The sequence below is a fragment of the Petromyzon marinus genome, unplaced genomic scaffold (genome assembly GCF_048934315.1).
Source record: "Petromyzon marinus isolate PM22_M1 ecotype Great Lakes invasive population unplaced genomic scaffold, UKy_Petmar_22M1.pri1.0 PM_G_Scaffold_36, whole genome shotgun sequence".
Taxonomy (NCBI): domain Eukaryota; kingdom Metazoa; phylum Chordata; class Hyperoartia; order Petromyzontiformes; family Petromyzontidae; genus Petromyzon; species Petromyzon marinus.
Window position 1 is genome coordinate 545,952 of NW_027422939.1, and position 23,721 is coordinate 569,672.

A 23,721-nucleotide genomic window follows, 5' to 3' on the forward strand; every position below is an offset into this window, starting at 1 on the left:
CACATAGACTCACACAGAGAACCCATAGACTCACACAGAGACCCACAGACTCACACAGAGGCCCATAGACTCACACAGAGACCCACAGACTCACACAGAGTCCCACAGACTCGCACAGAGACCCATAAACTCACACAGAGACCCATAGATTCACACAGAGACCCATAGACTCACACAGAGACCCCCAGAGACTCACACAGAGACACATAGACTCACACAGAGACCCATAGAATCACACAGAGACACATAGACTCACACAGAGACCCATAGACTCACACAGAGACACATAGACTCACACAGAGACCCATAGACTCACACAGAGACACATAGACTCACACAGAGACCCATAGACTCACAAAGCGACCCATAGACTCACACAGAGATCCACAGACTCACACATAGACCCATAGACTCACACAGAGACCCATAGACTCACACATAGACCCATAGACTCACACAGAGACCCATAGACTCACACAGAGACCCACAGACTCACACAGAGACCCATCGACTCACACAGAGACCCATAGACTCACACAGAGACCCATAGACTCACACAAAGACCCATAGACTCACACAGAGACCCATAGACTCACACAGAGACCCATAGATTCACGCAGAGACACATAGACTCACACAGAGACCCACAGACTCACACAGAGACCCATAGACTCACACAGAGACCCACAGACTCACACAGAGACCCATAGACTCACACAGAGACACATAGACTCACACAGAGACCCACAGACTCACACAGAGACCCATAGACTCACACAGAGACCCACAGACTCACACAGAGACCCATAGACTCACACAGAGACCCATAGACTCACACAGAGACCCATAGACTCACACAGAGACCCATAGACTCACACAGAGACCCACAGACTCACACAGAGACCCATAGACTCACAAAGCGACCCATAGACTCACACATAGATCCACAGACTCACACATAGACCCATAGACTCACACAGAGACCCATAAACTCACACAGAGACCCATAGACTCACACAGAGACCCATAGACTCACACAGAGCCCCATAGACTCACACAGAGACCCATAGACTCACACAGAGACCCATAGATTCACGCAGAGACACATAGTCTCACACAGAGACCCACAGACTCACACAGAGACCCGTAGACTCACACAGAGACCCACAGACTCACACAGAGACCCATAGACTCACACAGAGACACATAGACTCACACAGAGACCCATAGACTCACACAGAGAAACATAGACTCACACAGAGACCCATAGACTCACACAGAGACCCATAGACTCACACAGAGACCCACAGACTCACGCAGTGACCCATACACTCACACAGAGACCCACAGACTCACACAGAGACCCACAGACTCACACAGAGACCCACAGACTCGCACAGAGATCCACAGACTCACACAGAGACCCATAGACTCACACAGAGACCCATAGACTCACACAGAGACCCATAGACTCACACAGAGACCCATAGACTCACACAGAGACCCATAGAGTCACACAGAGACACATAGACTCACACAGAGACCCCATAGACTCACACAGAGACCAAAAGACTCACTCAGAGACCCATAGACTCACGCAGAGACCCATAGACTCACATAGAGACCCATAGACTCACTCAGAGACCCATAGACTCACACAGAGACCCTTAGACTCACACAGAGACCCATAGACTCACACAGAGACCCATAGACTCACACAGAGACCCACAGACTCACACAGAGGCCCATAGACTCACACAGAGACCCACAGACTCACACAGAGTCCCACAGACTCGCACAGAGATCCACAGACTCACACAGAGACCCATAGACTCACACAGAGACCCACAGACTCACACAGAGACCCATAGACTCACACAGAGACCCATAGACTCACACAGAGACCCATAGACTCACACAGAGACCCATCGACTCTCACAGAGACCCACAGACTCACACAGAGACCCATAGACTCACAAAGCGACCCATAGACTCACACAGAGATCTACAGACTCACACATAGACCCATAGACTCACACAGAGACCCATAAACTCACACAGAGACCCATAGACTCACACAGAGACCCATAGACTCACACAGAGACCCATTGACTCACACAGAGACCCATAGACTCGCACAGAGATCCACAGACTCACACATAGACCCATAGACTAACACAGAGACCCATAAACTCACACAGAGACCCATATACTCACACAGAGACACATAGACTCAAACAGAGACCCATAGACTCACAGAGACCCACAGACTCACACAGAGACCCATAGACTCACACAGAGACCCACAGACTCACACAGAGACCCACAGACTCGCACAGAGATCCACAGACTCACACATAGACTCACACAGAGACCCATAAACTCACACAGAGACCCATAGACTCACACAGAGACCCATAGACTTACACAGCGACCCACAGACTCACACAGAGACCCATAGACTCACACAGAGACCCACAGACTCACACAGAGACCCATAGACTCACACAGAGACCCATTGACTCACACAGAGACCCACAGACTCGCACAGAGACCCACAGACTCGCACAGAGACCCATAGACTCACACAGAGACACATAGACTCACACAGAGACTCATAGACTCACACAGAGACACATAGACTCACACAGAGACCCATAGACTCACATAGAGACCCACAGACTCACACAGAGACCCACAGACTCACACAGAGACCCACAGACTCGCACAGAAATCCACAGACTCACACATAGACCCATAGACTCACACAGAGACCCATAAACTCACACAGAGACCCATAGACTCACACAGAGACCCATAGACTTACACAGAGACCCACAGACTCACACAGAGGCCCATAGACTCACACAGAGACCCACAGACTCACACAGAGACCCATAGACTCACACAGAGACCCATAGACTCACACAGAGACCCATAGACTCACACAGAGACCCATCGACTCACACAGAGACCCACAGACTCACACAGAGACCCATAGACTCACAAAGCGACCCATAGACTCACACAGAGATCCACAGACTCACACATAGACCCATAGATTCACACAAAGACCCATAAACTCACACAGAGACCCATAGACTCACACAGAGTCACATAGACTCACACAGAGACCCATAGACTCACACAGAGACCCATAGACTCACACAGAGACCCATAGATTCACGCAGAGACACATAGACTCACACAGAGACCCAGAGACTCACACAGAGACCCATAAACTCACACAGAGACCCACAGACTCACACAGAGACCCATAGACTCACACAGAGACACATAGACTCACACAGAGACCCATAGACTCACACAGAGACACATAGACTCACACAGAGACCCATAGACTCACACAGAGACCCACAGACTCACACAGAGACCCATAGACTCACACAGAGACCCACAGACTCACACAGAGACCCACAGACTCGCACAGAGATCCACAGACTCACACAGAGACCCATAGACTAACACAGAGACCCATAAACTCACACAGAGACCCATAGATTCACACAGAGACCCATAGACTCCCACATAGACCCATAGACTCACACAGAGACCCATAGACTCACACAGAGACACATAGACTCACACAGAGACCCACAGACTCACACGGAGAACCACAGACTCACACAGAGACCCACAGACTCACACAGACACCCACAGACTCGCACAGAGATCCACAGACTCACACATAGACTCACACAGAGACCCATAAACTCACACAGAGACCCATAGACTCACACAGAGACCCATAGACTTACACAGTGACCCACAGACTCACACAGAGACCCATAGACTCACACAGATACCCACAGACTCACACAGAGACCCATAGACTCACACAGAGACCCATAGACTCACACAGAGACCCACAGACTCGCACAGAGACCCACAGACTCGCACAGAGACCCATAGACTCACACAGCAGAGACCCATAGACTCACAGCAGAGTCCCACAGACTCACACAGAGACACATAGACTCACACAGAGACCCATAGACTCACACAGAGACCCATAGACTCACACAGAGACCCATAGACTCACACAGAGACACATAGACTCACACAGAGACTCATAGACTCACACAGAGACACATAGACTCACACAGAGACCCATAGACTCACACAGAGACCCACAGACTCACACAGAGACCCATAGACTCACACAGAGACCCATAGACTCACACAGAGACCCACAGACTCGCACAGAGACCCACAGACTCGCACAGAGACCCATAGACTCACACAGCAGAGACCCATAGACTCACAGCAGAGTCCCACAGACTCACACAGAGACACATAGACTCACACAGAGACCCATAGACTCACACAGAGACCCATAGACTCACACAGAGACCCATAGACTCACACAGAGACACATAGACTCACACAGAGACTCATAGACTCACACAGAGACACATAGACTCACACAGAGACCCATAGACTCACATAGAGACCCACAGACTCACACAGAGACCCACAGACTCACACAGAGACCCACAGACTCGCACAGAAATCCACAGACTCACACATAGACCCATAGACTCACACAGAGACCCATAAACTCACACAGAGACCCATAGACTCACACAGAGACCCATAGACTTACACAGAGACCCACAGACTCACACAGAGACCCATAGACTCACACAGAGACCCACAGACTCACACAGAGACCCATAGACTCTCACAGAGACCCATAGACTCACACAGAGACCCATAGACTCACACAGAGACCCATCGACTCACACAGAGACCCACAGACTCACACAGAGACCCATAGACTCACAAAGCGACCCATAGACTCACACAGAGATCTACAGACTCACACATAGACCCATAGACTCACACAGAGACCCATAAACTCACACAGAGACCCATAGACTCACACAGAGACCCATAGACTCACACAGAGACCCATTGACTCACACAGAGACCCACAGACTCGCACAGAGATCCACAGACTCACACATAGACCCATAGACTAACACAGAGACCCATAAACTCACACAGAGACCCATATACTCACACAGAGACACATAGACTCAAACAGAGACCCATAGACTCACAGAGACCCACAGACTCACACAGAGACCCATAGACTCACACAGAGACCCACAGACTCACACAGAGACCCACAGACTCGCACAGAGATCCACAGACTCACACATAGACTCACACAGAGACCCATAAACTCACACAGAGACCCATAGACTCACACAGAGACCCATAGACTTACACAGCGACCCACAGACTCACACAGAGACCCATAGACTCACACAGAGACCCACAGACTCACACAGAGACCCATAGACTCACACAGAGACCCATAGACTCACACAGAGACCCACAGACTCGCACAGAGACCCACAGACTCGCACAGAGACCCATAGACTCACACAGAGACACATAGACTCACACAGAGACCCATAGACTCACACAGAGACACATAGACTCACACAGAGACCCATAGACTCACATAGAGACCCACAGACTCACACAGAGACCCACAGACTCACACAGAGACCCACAGACTCGCACAGAAATCCACAGACTCACACATAGACCCATAGACTCACACAGAGACCCATAAACTCACACAGAGACCCATAGACTCACACAGAGACCCATAGACTCCCACAGAGACCCACAGACTCACACGGAGAACCACAGACTCACACAGAGACCCACAGACTCACACAGACACCCACAGACTCGCACAGAGATCCACAGACTCACACATAGACTCACACAGAGACCCATAAACTCACACAGAGACCCATAGACTCACACAGAGGCCCATAGACTTACACAGTGACCCACAGACTCACACAGAGACCCATAGACTCACACAGAGACCCACAGACTCACACAGAGACCCATAGACTCACACAGAGACCCATAGACTCACACAGAGACCCACAGACTCGCACAGAGACCCACAGACTCGCACAGAGACCCATAGACTCACACAGCAGAGACCCATAGACTCACAGCAGAGTCCCACAGACTCACACAGAGACACATAGACTCACACAGAGACCCATAGACTCACACAGAGACCCATAGACTCACACAGAGACCCATAGACTCACACAGAGACACATAGACTCACACAGAGACTCATAGACTCACACAGAGACACATAGACTCACACAGAGACCCATAGACTCACACAGAGACCCACAGACTCACACAGAGACCCATAGACTCACACAGAGACCCATAGACTCACACAGAGACCCACAGACTCGCACAGAGACCCACAGACTCGCACAGAGACCCATAGACTCACACAGCAGAGACCCATAGACTCACAGCAGAGTCCCACAGACTCACACAGAGACACATAGACTCACACAGAGACCCATAGACTCACACAGAGACCCATAGACTCACACAGAGACCCATAGACTCACACAGAGACACATAGACTCACACAGAGACTCATAGACTCACACAGAGACACATAGACTCACACAGAGACCCATAGACTCACATAGAGACCCACAAACTCACACAGAGACCCACAGACTCACACAGAGACCCACAGACTCGCACAGAAATCCACAGACTCACACATAGACCCATAGACTCACACAGAGACCCATAAACTCACACAGAGACCCATAGACTCACACAGAGACCCATAGACTTACACAGAGACCCACAGACTCACACAGAGACCCATAGACTCACACAGAGACCCACAGACTCACACAGAGACCCATAGACTCACACAGAGACCCATAGACTCACACAGAGACCCATAGACTCACACAGAGACCCATCGACTCACACAGAGACCCACAGACTCACACAGAGACCCATAGACTCACAAAGCGACCCATAGACTCACACAGAGATCTACAGACTCACACATAGACCCATAGACTCACACAGAGACCCATAAACTCACACAGAGACCCATAGACTCACACAGAGACCCATAGACTCACACAGAGACCCATTGACTCACACAGAGACCCACAGACTCGCACAGAGATCCACAGACTCACACATAGACCCATAGACTAACACAGAGACCCATAAACTCACACAGAGACCCATATACTCACACAGAGACACATAGACTCAAACAGAGACCCATAGACTCACAGAGACCCACAGACTCACACAGAGACCCATAGACTCACACAGAGACCCACAGACTCACACAGAGACCCACAGACTCGCACAGAGATCCACAGACTCACACATAGACTCACATAGAGACCCATAAACTCACACAGAGACCCATAGACTCACACAGAGACCCATAGACTTACACAGCGACCCACAGACTCACACAGAGACCCATAGACTCACACAGAGACCCACAGACTCACACAGAGACCCATAGACTCACACAGAGACCCACAGACTCACACGGAGAACCACAGACTCACACAGAGACCCACAGACTCACACAGACACCCACAGACTCGCACAGAGATCCACAGACTCACACATAGACTCACACAGAGACCCATAGACTCACACAGAGACACATAGACTCACACAGAGACTCATAGACTCACACAGAGACACATAGACTCACACAGAGACCCATAGACTCACATAGAGACCCACAGACTCACACAGAGACCCACAGACTCACACAGAGACCCACAGACTCGCACAGAAATCCACAGACTCACACATAGACCCATAGACTCACACAGAGACCCATAAACTCACACAGAGACCCATAGACTCACACAGAGACCCATAGACTTACACAGAGACCCACAGACTCACACAGAGACCCATAGACTCACACAGAGACCCACAGACTCACACAGAGACCCATAGACTCACACAGAGACCCATAGACTCACACAGAGACCCATCGACTCACACAGAGAACCACAGACTCACACAGAGACCCATAGACTCACAAAGCGACCCATAGACTCACACAGAGATCCACAGACTCACACATAGACCCATAGACTCACACAGAGACCCATAAACTCACACAGAGACCCATAGACTCACACAGAGACCCATAGACTCACACAGAGACCCATAGACTCGCACAGAGATCCACAGACTCACACATAGACCCATAGACTAACATAGAGACCCATAAACTCACACAGAGACCCATATACTCACACAGAGACACATAGACTCAAACAGAGACCCATAGACTCACAGAGACCCACAGACTCACACAGAGACCCATAGACTCACACAGAGACCCACAGACTCACACAGAAACCCACAGACTCGCACAGAGATCCACAGACTCACACATAGACTCACACAGAGACCCATAAACTCACACAGAGACCCATAGACTCACACAGAGACCCATAGACTTACACAGCGACCCACAGACTCACACAGAGACCCATAGACTCACACAGAGACCCACAGACTCACACAGAGACCCATAGACTCACACAGAGACCCATAGACTCACACAGAGACCCACAGACTCGCACAGAGACCCACAGACTCGCACAGAGACCCATAGACTCACACAGCAGAGACCCATAGACTCACAGCAGAGTCCCACAGACTCACACAGAGACCCATAGACTCACACAGAGACCCATAGACTCACATAGAGACCCACAGACTCACACAGAGACCCACAGACTCACACAGAGACCCACAGACTAGCACAGAAATCCACAGACTCACACATAGACCCATAGACTCACACAGAGACCCATAAACTCACACAGAGACCCATAGACTCACACAGAGACCCATAGACTTACACAGAGACCCACAGACTCACACAGAGACCCATAGACTCACACAGAGGCCCACAGACTCACACAGAGACCCATAGACTCACACAGAGACCCATAGACTCACACAGAGACCCATAGACTCACACAGAGACCCATCGACTCACACAGAGACCCACAGACTCACACAGAGACCCATAGACTCACAAAGCGACCCATAGACTCACACAGAGATCCACAGACTCACACATAGACCCATAGACTCACACAGAGACCCATAAACTCACACAGAGACCCATAGACTCACACAGAGACACATAGACTCACACAGAGACCTACAGACTCACACAGAGACCCATAGACTTACACAGCGACCCACAGACTCACACAGAGACCCATAGACTCACACAGAGACCCACAGACTCACACAGAGTCCCATAGACTCACACAGAGACCCACAGACTCACACGGAGAACCACAGACTCACACAGAGACCCACAGACTCACACAGACACCCACAGACTCGCACAGAGATCCACAGACTCACACATAGACTCACACAGAGACCCATAGACTCACACAGAGACACATAGACTCACACAGAGACTCATAGACTCACACAGAGACACATAGACTCACACAGAGACCCATAGACTCACATAGAGACCCACAGACTCACACAGAGACCCACAGACTCACACAGAGACCCACAGACTCGCACAGAAATCCACAGACTCACACATAGACCCATAGACTCACACAGAGACCCATAAACTCACACAGAGACCCATAGACTCACACAGAGACCCATAGACTTACACAGAGACCCACAGACTCACACAGAGACCCATAGACTCACACAGAGACCCACAGACTCACACAGAGACCCATAGACTCACACAGAGACCCATAGACTCACACAGAGACCCATCGACTCACACAGAGAACCACAGACTCACACAGAGACCCATAGACTCACAAAGCGACCCATAGACTCACACAGAGATCCACAGACTCACACATAGACCCATAGACTCACACAGAGACCCATAAACTCACACAGAGACCCATAGACTCACACAGAGACCCATAGACTCACACAGAGACCCATAGACTCGCACAGAGATCCACAGACTCACACATAGACCCATAGACTAACATAGAGACCCATAAACTCACACAGAGACCCATATACTCACACAGAGACACATAGACTCAAACAGAGACCCATAGACTCACAGAGACCCACAGACTCACACAGAGACCCATAGACTCACACAGAGACCCACAGACTCACACAGAAACCCACAGACTCGCACAGAGATCCACAGACTCACACATAGACTCACACAGAGACCCATAAACTCACACAGAGACCCATAGACTCACACAGAGACCCATAGACTTACACAGCGACCCACAGACTCACACAGAGACCCATAGACTCACACAGAGACCCACAGACTCACACAGAGACCCATAGACTCACACAGAGACCCATAGACTCACACAGAGACCCACAGACTCGCACAGAGACCCACAGACTCGCACAGAGACCCATAGACTCACACAGCAGAGACCCATAGACTCACAGCAGAGTCCCACAGACTCACACAGAGACCCATAGACTCACACAGAGACCCATAGACTCACATAGAGACCCACAGACTCACACAGAGACCCACAGACTCACACAGAGACCCACAGACTAGCACAGAAATCCACAGACTCACACATAGACCCATAGACTCACACAGAGACCCATAAACTCACACAGAGACCCATAGACTCACACAGAGACCCATAGACTTACACAGAGACCCACAGACTCACACAGAGACCCATAGACTCACACAGAGGCCCACAGACTCACACAGAGACCCATAGACTCACACAGAGACCCATAGACTCACACAGAGACCCATAGACTCACACAGAGACCCATCGACTCACACAGAGACCCACAGACTCACACAGAGACCCATAGACTCACAAAGCGACCCATAGACTCACACAGAGATCCACAGACTCACACATAGACCCATAGACTCACACAGAGACCCATAAACTCACACAGAGACCCATAGACTCACACAGAGACACATAGACTCACACAGAGACCTACAGACTCACACAGAGACACATAGACTCACACAGAGACCCATAGACTCACACAGAGACCCATAGACTCACACAGAGACACATAGACTCACACAGAGACACATAGACTCACACAGAGACGCATAGACTCACACAGAGACCCATAGACTCACACAGAGACCCACAGACTCACACAGAGACCCACAGACTCACACAGAGACCCATAGACTCACAGAGACCCACAGACTCACACAGAGACCCATAGACTCACACAGAGACCCACAGACTCACACAGAAACCCACAGACTCGCACAGAGTTCCACAGACTCACACATAGACTCACACAGAGACCCATAAACTCACACAGAGACCCATAGACTCACACAGAGACCCATAGACTTACACAGCGACCCACAGACTCACACAGAGACCCATAGACTCACACAGAGACCCACAGACTCACACAGAGACCCATAGACTCACACAGAGACCCATAGACTCACACAGAGACCCACAGACTCGCACAGAGACCCACAGACTCGCACAGAGACCCATAGACTCACACAGCAGAGACTCATAGACTCACAGCAGAGTCCCACAGACTCACACAGAGACCCATAGACTCACACAGAGACCCATAGACTCACATAGAGACCCACAGACTCACACAGACACCCACAGACTCACACAGAGACCCACAGACTCGCACAGAAATCCACAGACTCACACATAGACCCATAGACTCACACAGAGACCCATAAACTCACACAGAGACCCATAGACTCACACAGAGACCCATAGACTTACACAGAGACCCACAGACTCACACAGAGACCCATAGACTCACACAGAGACCCATAGACTCACACAGAGACCCATAGACTCACACAGAGACCCATAGACTCACACAGAGACCCACAGACTCACACAGAGACCCATAGACTCACAAAGCGACCCATAGACTCACACAGAGATCCACAGACTCACACATAGACCCATAGACTCACACAGAGACCCATAAACTCACACAGAGACCCATAGACTCACACAGAGACACATAGACTCACACAGAGACCCATAGACTCACACAGAGACCCATAGACTCACACAGAGACCCATAGATTCACGCAGAGACACATAGACTCACACAGAGACCCACAGACTCACACAGAGACCCATAGACTCACACAGAGACCCACAGACTCACACAGAGACCCATAGACTCACACAGAGACACATAGACTCACACAGAGACCCATAGACTCACACAGAGACACATAGACTCACACAGAGACCCATAGACTCACACAGAGACCCCACAGACTCACACAGAGACCCATAGACTCACACAGAGACCCACAGACTCACACAGAGACCCACATACTCGCACAGAGACCCATAGACTAACACAGAGACCCATAAACTCACACAGAGACCCATAGATTCACACAGAGACCCATAGACTCACACAGAGACCCATAGACTCACACAGAGACACATAGACTCACACAGAGACCCATAGACTCACACAGAGACACATAGACTCATACAGAGACCCATGGACTCACACAGAGACACATAGACTCACACAGAGACTCATAGACTCACACAGAGACACATAGACTCACACAGAGACCCATAGACTCACATAGAGACCCACAGACTCACACAGAGACCCACAGACTCACACAGAGACCCACAGACTCGCACAGAAATCCACAGACTCACACATATACCCATAGACTCACACAGAGACCCATAAACTCACACAGAGACCCATAGACTCACACAGAGCCCCATAGACTTACACAGAGACCCACAGACTCACACAGAGACCCATAGACTCACACAGAGACCCACAGACTCACACAGAGACCCATAGACTCACACAGAGACCCATAGACTCACACAGAGACCCATAGACTCACACAGAGACCCATCGACTCACACAGAGAACCACAGACTCACACAGAGACCCATAGACTCACAAAGCGACCCATAGACTCACACAGAGATCCACAGACTCACACATAGACCCATAGACTCACACAGAGACCCATAAACTCACACAGAGACCCATAGACTCACACAGAGACCCATAGACTCACACAGAGACCCATTGACTCACACAGAGACCCATAGACTCGCACAGAGATCCACAGACTCACACATAGACCCATAGACTAACACAGAGACCCATAATACTCACACAGAGACCCATATACTCACACAGAGACACATAGACTCAAACAGAGACCCATAGACTCACAGAGACCCACAGACTCACACAGAGACCCATAGACTCACACAGAGACCCACAGACTCACACAGAAACCCACAGACTCGCACAGAGATCCACAGACTCACACATAGACTCACACAGAGACCCATAAACTCACACAGAGACCCATAGACTCACACAGAGACCCATAGACTTACACAGCGACCCACAGACTCACACAGAGACCCATAGACTCACACAGAGACCCACAGACTCACACAGAGACCCATAGACTCACACAGAGACCCATAGACTCACACAGAGACCCACAGACTCGCACAGAGACCCACAGACTCGCACAGAGACCCATAGACTCACACAGCAGAGACCCATAGACTCACAGCAGAGTCCCACAGACTCACACAGAGACCCATAGACTCACACAGAGACCCATAGACTCACATAGAGACCCACAGACTCACACAGAGACCCACAGACTCACACAGAGACCCACAGACTCGCACAGAAATCCACAGACTCACACATAGACCCATAGACTCACACAGAGGCCCATAAACTCACAGAGAGACCCATAGACTCACACAGAGACCCATAGACTTACACAGAGACCCACAGACTCACACAGAGACCCATAGACTCACACAGAGACCCACAGACTCACACAGAGACCCATAGACTCACACAGAGACCCATAGACTCACACAGAGACCCATAGACTCACACAGAGACCCATCGACTCACACAGAGACCCACAGACTCACACAGAGACCCATAGAATCACAAAGCGACCCATAGACTCACACAGAGATCCACAGACTCACACATAGACCCATAGACTCACACAGAGACCCATAAACTCACACAGAGACCCATAGACTCACACAGAGACACATAGACTCACACAGAGACCCATAGACTCACACAGAGACCCATAGACTCACACAGAGACCCATAGATTCACGCAGAGACACATAGACTCACACAGAGACCCACACACTCACACAGAGACCCATAGACTCACACAGAGACCCACAGACTCACACAGAGACCCATAGACTCACACAGAGACACATAGACTCACACAGAGACCCATAGACTCACACAGAGACACATAGACTCACACAGAGACCCATAGACTCACACAGAGACCCACAGACTCACACAGAGACCCATAGACTCACACAGAGACCCACAGACTCACACAGAGACCCACAGACTCGCACAGAGATCCACAGACTCACACAGAGACCCATAGACTAACACAGAGACCCATAAACTCACACAGAGACCCATAGATTCAACATAGACTCGCACAGAGACCCACAGACTCGCACAGAGACCCATAGACTCACACAGCAGAGACCCATAGACTCACGCAGAGACCCATAGACTCACACAGAGACCCACAGACTCGCACAGAGACCCACAGACTCGCACAGAGACCCATAGACTCACACAGCAGAGACCCATAGACTCACACAGAGACCCATAGACTCACACAGAGACACATAGACTCACACAGAGACCCATAGACTCACACAGAGACACATAGACTCACACAGAGACCCATAGACTCACACAGAGACACATAGACTCACACAGAGACCCATAGACTCACACAGAGACACATAGACTCACACAGAGACCCATAGACTCACACAGAGACCCATAGACTCACACAGAGACACATAGACTCATACAGAGACCCATAGACTCACACAGAGACACATAGACTCACACAGAGACTCATAGACTCACACAGAGACAGATAGACTCACACAGAGACCCATAGACTCACATAGAGACCCACAGACTCACACAGAGACCCACAGACTCACACAGAGACCCACAGACTCGCACAAAAATCCACAGACTCACACATATACCCATAGACTCACACAGAGACCCATAGACTTACACAGAGACCCACAGACTCACACAGAGACCCATAGACTCACACAGAGACCCACAGACTCACACAGAGACCCATAGACTCACACAGAGACCCATAGACTCACACAGAGACCCATCGACTCACACAGAGACCCATCGACTCACACAGAGACCCATAGACTCACAAAGCGACCCATAGACTCACACAGAGATCCACAGACTCACACATAGACCCATAGACTCACACAGAGACCCATAAACTCACACAGAGACCCATAGACTCACACAGAGACCCATAGACTCACACAGAGACCCATTGACTCACACAGAGACCCATAGACTCGCACAGAGATCCACAGACTCACACATAGACCCATAGACTAACACAGAGACCCATAATACTCACACAGAGACCCATATACTCACACAGAGACACATAGACTCAAACAGAGACCCATAGACTCACAGAGACCCACAGACTCACACAGAGACCCATAGACTCACACAGAGACCCACAGACTCACACAGAAACCCACAGACTCGCACAGAGATCCACAGACTCACACATAGACTCACACAGAGACCCATAAACTCACACAGAGACCCATAGACTCACACAGAGACCCATAGACTTACACAGCGACCCACAGACTCACACAGAGACCCATAGACTCACACAGAGACCCACAGACTCACACAGAGACCCATAGACTCACACAGAGACCCATAGACTCACACAGAGACCCACAGACTCGCACAGAGATCCACAGACTCGCACAGAGACCCATAGACTCACACAGCAGAGACCCATAGACTCACAGCAGAGTCCCACAGACTCACACAGAGACCCATAGACTCACACAGAGACCCATAGACTCACATAGAGACCCACAGACTCACACAGAGACCCACAGACTCACACAGAGACCCACAGACTCGCACAGAAATCCACAGACTCACACATAGACCCATAGACTCACACAGAGGCCCATAAACTCACACAGAGACCCATAGACTCACACAGAGACCCATAGACTTACACAGAGACCCACAGACTCACACAGAGACCCATAGACTCACACAGAGACCCACAGACTCACACAGAGACCCATAGACTCACACAGAGACCCATAGACTCACACAGAGACCCATAGACTCACACAGAGACCCATCGACTCACACAGAGACCCACAGACTCACACAGAGACCCATAGAATCACAAAGCGACCCATAGACTCACACAGAGATCCACAGACTCACACATAGACCCATAGACTCACACAGAGACCCATAAACTCACACAGAGACCCATAGACTCACACAGAGACACATAGACTCACACAGAGACCCATAGACTCACACAGAGACCCATAGACTCACACAGAGACCCATAGATTCACGCAGAGACACATAGACTCACACAGAGACCCACACACTCACACAGAGACCCATAGACTCACACAGAGACCCACAGACTCACACAGAGACCCATAGACTCACACAGAGACACATAGACTCACACAGAGACCCATAGACTCACACAGAGACACATAGACTCACACAGAGACCCATAGACTCACACAGAGACCCACAGACTCACACAGAGACCCATAGACTCACACAGAGACCCACAGACTCACACAGAGACCCACAGACTCGCACAGAGATCGACAGACTCACACAGAGACCCATAGACTAACACAGAGACCCATAAACTCACACAGAGACCCATAGATTCAACATAGACTCGCACAGAGACCCACAGACTCGCACAGAGGCCCATAGACTCACACAGCAGAGACCCATAGACTCACGCAGAGACCCATAGACTCACACAGAGACCCACAGACTCGCACAGAGACCCACAGACTCGCACAGAGACCCATAGACTCACACAGCAGAGACCCATAGACTCACACAGAGACCCATAGACTCACACAGAGACACATAGACTCACACAGAGACCCATAGACTCACACAGAGACACATAGACTCACACAGAGACCCATAGACTCACACAGAGACACATAGACTCACACAGAGACCCATAGACTCACACAGAGACACATAGACTCACACAGAGACCCATAGACTCACACAGAGACCCACAGACTCACACAGAGACCCACAGACTCACACAGAGACCCACAGACTCACAAAGAGACCCACAGACTCACACAGACACCCACAGACTCGCACAGAGACCCATAGACTCACACAGCAGAGACCCATAGACTCACAGCAGAGTCCCACAGACTCACACAGAGACCCATAGACTCACACAGAGACCCATAGACTCACATAGAGACCCACAGACTCACACAGAGACCCACAGACTCACACAGAGACCCACAGACTCGCACAGAAATCCACAGACTCACACATAGACCCATAAACTCACACAGAGACCCATAGACTCACACAGAGACCCATAGACTTACACAGAGACCCACAGACTCACACAGAGACCCATAGACTCACACAGAGTGCCACAGACTCACACAGAGACCCATAGACTCACACAGAGACCCATAGACTCACACAGAGACCCATAGACTCACACAGAGACCCATAGATTCACGCAGAGACACATAGACTCACACAGAGACCCACAGACTCACACAGAGACCCATAGACTCACACAGAGACCCACAGACTCACACAGAGACCCATAGACTCACACAGAGACACATAGACTCACACAGAGACCCATAGACTCACACAGAGACACATAGACTCACACAGAGACCCATAGACTCACACAGAGACCCAAAGACTCACACAGAGACCCATAGACTCACACAGAGACCCACAGACTCACACAGAGACCCACAGACTCGCACAGAGATCCACAGACTCACACAGAGACCCATAGACTAACACAGAGACCCATAAACTCACACAGAGACCCATAGATTCACACAGAGACCCATTGACTCACACAGAGACCCATAGACTCACACAGAGACACATAGACTCACACAGAGACCCATAGACTCACACAGAGACACATAGACTCACACAGAGACCCATAGACTCACACAGAGACCCACAGACTCACACAGAGATCCCATAGACTCACACAGACACCCACAGACTCACACAGAGACCCATAGACTCACACAGAGACCCATAGACTCACACAGAGACCCATAGACTTACACAGAGACCCACAGACTCACACAGAGACCCATAGACTCACACAGAGACCCACAGACTCACACAGAGACCCATAGACTCACAAAGAGACCCATAGACTCACACAGAGACCCATAGACTCACACAGAGACCCATCGACTCACACAGAGACCCACAGACTCACACAGAGACCCATAGAATCACAAAGCGACCCATAGACTCACACAGAGATCCACAGACTCACACATAGACCCATAGACTCACACAGAGACCCATAAACTCACACAGAGACCCATAGACTCACACAGAGACACATAGACTCACACAGAGACCCATAGACTCACACAGAGACCCATAGACTCACACAGAGACCCATAGATTCACGCAGAGACACATAGACTCACACAGAGACCCACACACTCACACAGAGACCCATAGACTCACACAGAGACCCACAGACTCACACAGAGACCCATAGACTCACACAGAGACACATAGACTCACACAGAGACCCATAGACTCACACAGAGACACATAGACTCACACAGAGACCCATAGACTCACACAGAGACCCACAGACTCACACAGAGACCCATAGACTCACACAGAGACCCACAGACTCACACAGAGACCCACAGACTCGCACAGAGATCCACAGACTCACACAGAGACCCATAGACTAACACAGAGACCCATAAACTCACACAGAGACCCATAGATTCAACATAGACTCGCACAGAGACCCACAGACTCGCACAGAGACCCATAGACTCACACAGCAGAGACCCATAGACTCACGCAGAGACCCATAGACTCACACAGAGACCCACAGACTCGCACAGAGACCCACAGACTCGCACAGAGACCCATAGACTCACACAGCAGAGACCCATAGACTCACACAGAGACCCATAGACTCACACAGAGACACATAGACTCACACAGAGACCCATAGACTCACACAGAGACACATAGACTCACACAGAGACCCATAGACTCACACAGAGACACATAGACTCACACAGAGACCCATAGACTCACACAGAGACACATAGACTCACACAGAGACCCATAGACTCACACAGAGACCCACAGACTCACACAGAGACCCACAGACTCACACAGAGACCCACAGACTCACAAAGAGACCCACAGACTCACACAGACACCCACAGACTCGCACAGAGACCCATAGACTCACACAGCAGAGACCCATAGACTCACAGCAGAGTCCCACAGACTCACACAGAGACCCATAGACTCACACAGAGACCCATAGACTCACATAGAGACCCACAGACTCACACAGAGACCCACAGACTCACACAGAGACCCACAGACTCGCACAGAAATCCACAGACTCACACATAGACCCATAAACTCACACAGAGACCCATAGACTCACAGAGAGACCCATAGACTTACACAGAGACCCACAGACTCACACAGAGACCCATAGACTCACACAGAGTGCCACAGACTCACACAGAGACCCATAGACTCACACAGAGACCCATAGACTCACACAGAGACCCATAGACTCACACAGAGACCCATAGATTCACGCAGAGACACATAGACTCACACAGAGACCCACAGACTCACACAGAGACCCATAGACTCACACAGAGACCCACAGACTCACACAGAGACCCATAGACTCACACAGAGACACATAGACTCACACAGAGACCCATAGACTCACACAGAGACACATAGACTCACACAGAGACCCATAGACTCACACAGAGACCCAAAGACTCACACAGAGACCCATAGACTCACACAGAGACCCACAGACTCACACAGAGACCCACAGACTCGCACAGAGATCCACAGACTCACACAGAGACCCATAGACTAACACAGAGACCCATAAACTCACACAGAGACCCATAGATTCACACAGAGACCCATTGACTCACACAGAGACCCATAGACTCACACAGAGACACATAGACTCACACAGAGACCCATAGACTCACACAGAGACACATAGACTCACACAGAGACCCATAGACTCACACAGAGACCCACAGACTCACACAGAGATCCCATAGACTCACACAGACACCCACAGACTCACACAGAGACCCATAGACTCACACAGAGACCCATAGACTCACACAGAGACCCATAGACTCACACAGAGACCCATCGACTCACACAGAGAACCACAGACTCACACAGAAACCCATAGACTCACAAAGCGACCCATAGACTCACACAGAGATCCACAGACTCACACATAGACCCATAGACTCACACAGAGACCCATAAACTCACACAGAGACCCATAGACTCACACAGAGAACCATAGACTCACACAGAGACCCATTGACTCACACAGAGACCCATAGACTCGCACAGAGATCCACAGACTCACACATAGACCCATAGACTAACACAGAGACCCATAAACTCACACAGAGACCCATATACTCACACAGAGACACATAGACTCAAACAGAGACCCATAGACTCACAGAGACCCACAGACTCACACAGAGACCCATAGACTCACACAGAGACCCACAGACTCACACAGAAACCCACAGACTCGCACAGAGATCCACAGACTCACACATAGACTCACACAGAGACCCATAAACTCACACAGAGACCATAGACTCACACAGAGATCCATAGACTTACACAGCGACCCACAGACTCACACAGAGACCCATAGACTCACACAGAGACCCACAGACTCACACAGAGACCCATAGACTAACACAGAGACCCATAAACTCACACAGAGACCCATAGATTCACACAGAGACCCATAGACTCACACAGAGACCCATAGACTCACACAGAGACACATAGACTCACACAGAGACCCATAGACTCACACAGAGACACATAGACTCACACAGAGACCCATAGACTCACACAGAGACACATAGACTCACACAGAGACCCATAGACTCACACAGAGACACATAGACTCACACAGAGACCCATAGACTCAAACAGAGACCCACAGACTCACACAGAGACCCACAGACTCACACAGAGACCCACAGACTCACACAGAGACCCACAGACTCACACAGACACCCACAGACTCGCACAGAGACCCATAGACTCACACAGCAGAGACCCATAGACTCACAGCAGAGTCCCACAGACTCACACAGAGACCCATAGACTCACACAGAGACCCATAGACTCACATAGAGACCCACAGACTCACACAGAGACCCACAGACTCACACAGAGACCCACAGACTCGCACAGAAATCCACAGACTCACACATAGACCCATAAACTCACACAGAGACCCATAGACTCACACAGAGACCCATAGACTTACACAGAGACCCACAGACTCACACAGAGACCCATAGACTCACACAGAGTGCCACAGACTCACACAGAGACCCATAGACTCACACAGAGACCCATAGACTCACACAGAGACCCATAGACTCACACAGAGACCCATAGATTCACGCAGAGACACATAGACTCACACAGAGACCCACAGACTCACACAGAGACCCATAGACTCACACAGAGACCCACAGACTCACACAGAGACCCATAGACTCACACAGAGACACATAGACTCACACAGAGACCCATAGACTCACACAGAGACACATAGACTCACACAGAGACCCATAGACTCACACAGAGACCCACAGACTCACACAGAGACCCATAGACTCACACAGAGACCCACAGACTCACACAGAGACCCACAGACTCGCACAGAGATCCACAGACTCACACAGAGACCCATAGACTAACACAGAGACCCATAAACTCACACAGAGACCCATAGATTCACACAGAGACCCATAGACTCACACAGAGACCCATAGACTCACACAGAGACACATAGACTCACACAGAGACTCATAGACTCACACAGAGACACATAGACTCACACAGAGACCCATAGACTCACACAGAGACACATAGACTCACACAGAGACTCATAGACTCACACAGAGACACATAGACTCACACAGAGACCCATAGACTCACATAGAGACCCACAGACTCACACAGAGACCCACAAACTCACACAGAGACCCACAGACTCGCACAGAAATCCACAGACTCACACATAGACCCATAGACTCACACAGAGACCCATAAACTCACACAGAGACCCATAGACTCACACAGAGACCCATAGACTTACACAGAGACCCACAGACTCACACAGAGACCCATAGACTCACACAGACACCCACAGACTCACACAGAGACCCATAGACTCACACAGAGACCCATAGACTCACACAGAGACCCACAGACTCACACAGAGACCCACAGACTCACACAGAGACCCACAGACTCGCACAGAGACCCATAGACTCACACAGCAGAGACCCATAGACTCACAGCAGAGTCCCACAGACTCACACAGAGACCCATAGACTCACACAGAGACCCATAGACTCACATAGAGACCCACAGACTCACACAGAGACCCACAGACTCACACAGAGACCCACAGACTCGCACAGAAATCCACAGACTCACACATAGACCCATAAACTCACACAGAGACCCATAGACTCACACAGAGACCCATAGACTTACACAGAGACCCACAGACTCACACAGAGACCCATAGACTCACACAGAGTGCCACAGACTCACACAGAGACCCATAGACTCACACAGAGACCCATAGACTCACACAGAGACCCATAGACTCACACAGAGACCCATAGATTCACGCAGAGACACATAGACTCACACAGAGACCCACAGACTCACACAGAGACCCATAGACTCACACAGAGACCCACAGACTCACACAGAGACCCATAGACTCACACAGAGACACATAGACTCACACAGAGACCCATAGACTCACACAGAGACACATAGACTCACACAGAGACCCATAGACTCACACAGAGACCCATAGACTCACACAGAGACCCACAGACTCACACAGAGACCCACAGACTCGCACAGAGATCCACAGACTCACACAGAGACCCATAGACTAACACAGAGACCCATAAACTCACACAGAAACCCATAGATTCACACAGAGACCCATAGACTCACACAGAGACCCATAGACTCACACAGAGACACATAGACTCACACAGAGACCCATAGACTCACACAGAGACACATAGACTCACACAGAGACCCATAGACTCACACAGAGACACATAGACTCACACAGAGACACATAGACTCACACAGAAATCCACAGACTCACACATAGACCCATAGACTCACACAGAGACCCATAAACTCACACAGAGACCCATAGACTCACACAGAGACCCATAGACTCACACAGAGACCCATAGACTCACACAGAGACACATAGACTCACACAGAGACCCATAGACTCACACAGAGACACATAGACTCACACAGAGACCCATAGACTCACATAGAGACCCACAGACTCACACAGAGACCCACAGACTCACACAGAGACCCACAGACTCGCACATAAATCCACAGACTCACACATAGACCCATAGACTCACACAGAGACCCATAAACTCACACAGAGACCCATAGACTCACACAGAGACCCATAGACTTACACAGAGACCCACAGACTCACACAGAGACCCATAGACTCACACAGACACCCACAGACTCACACAGAGACCCATAGACTCA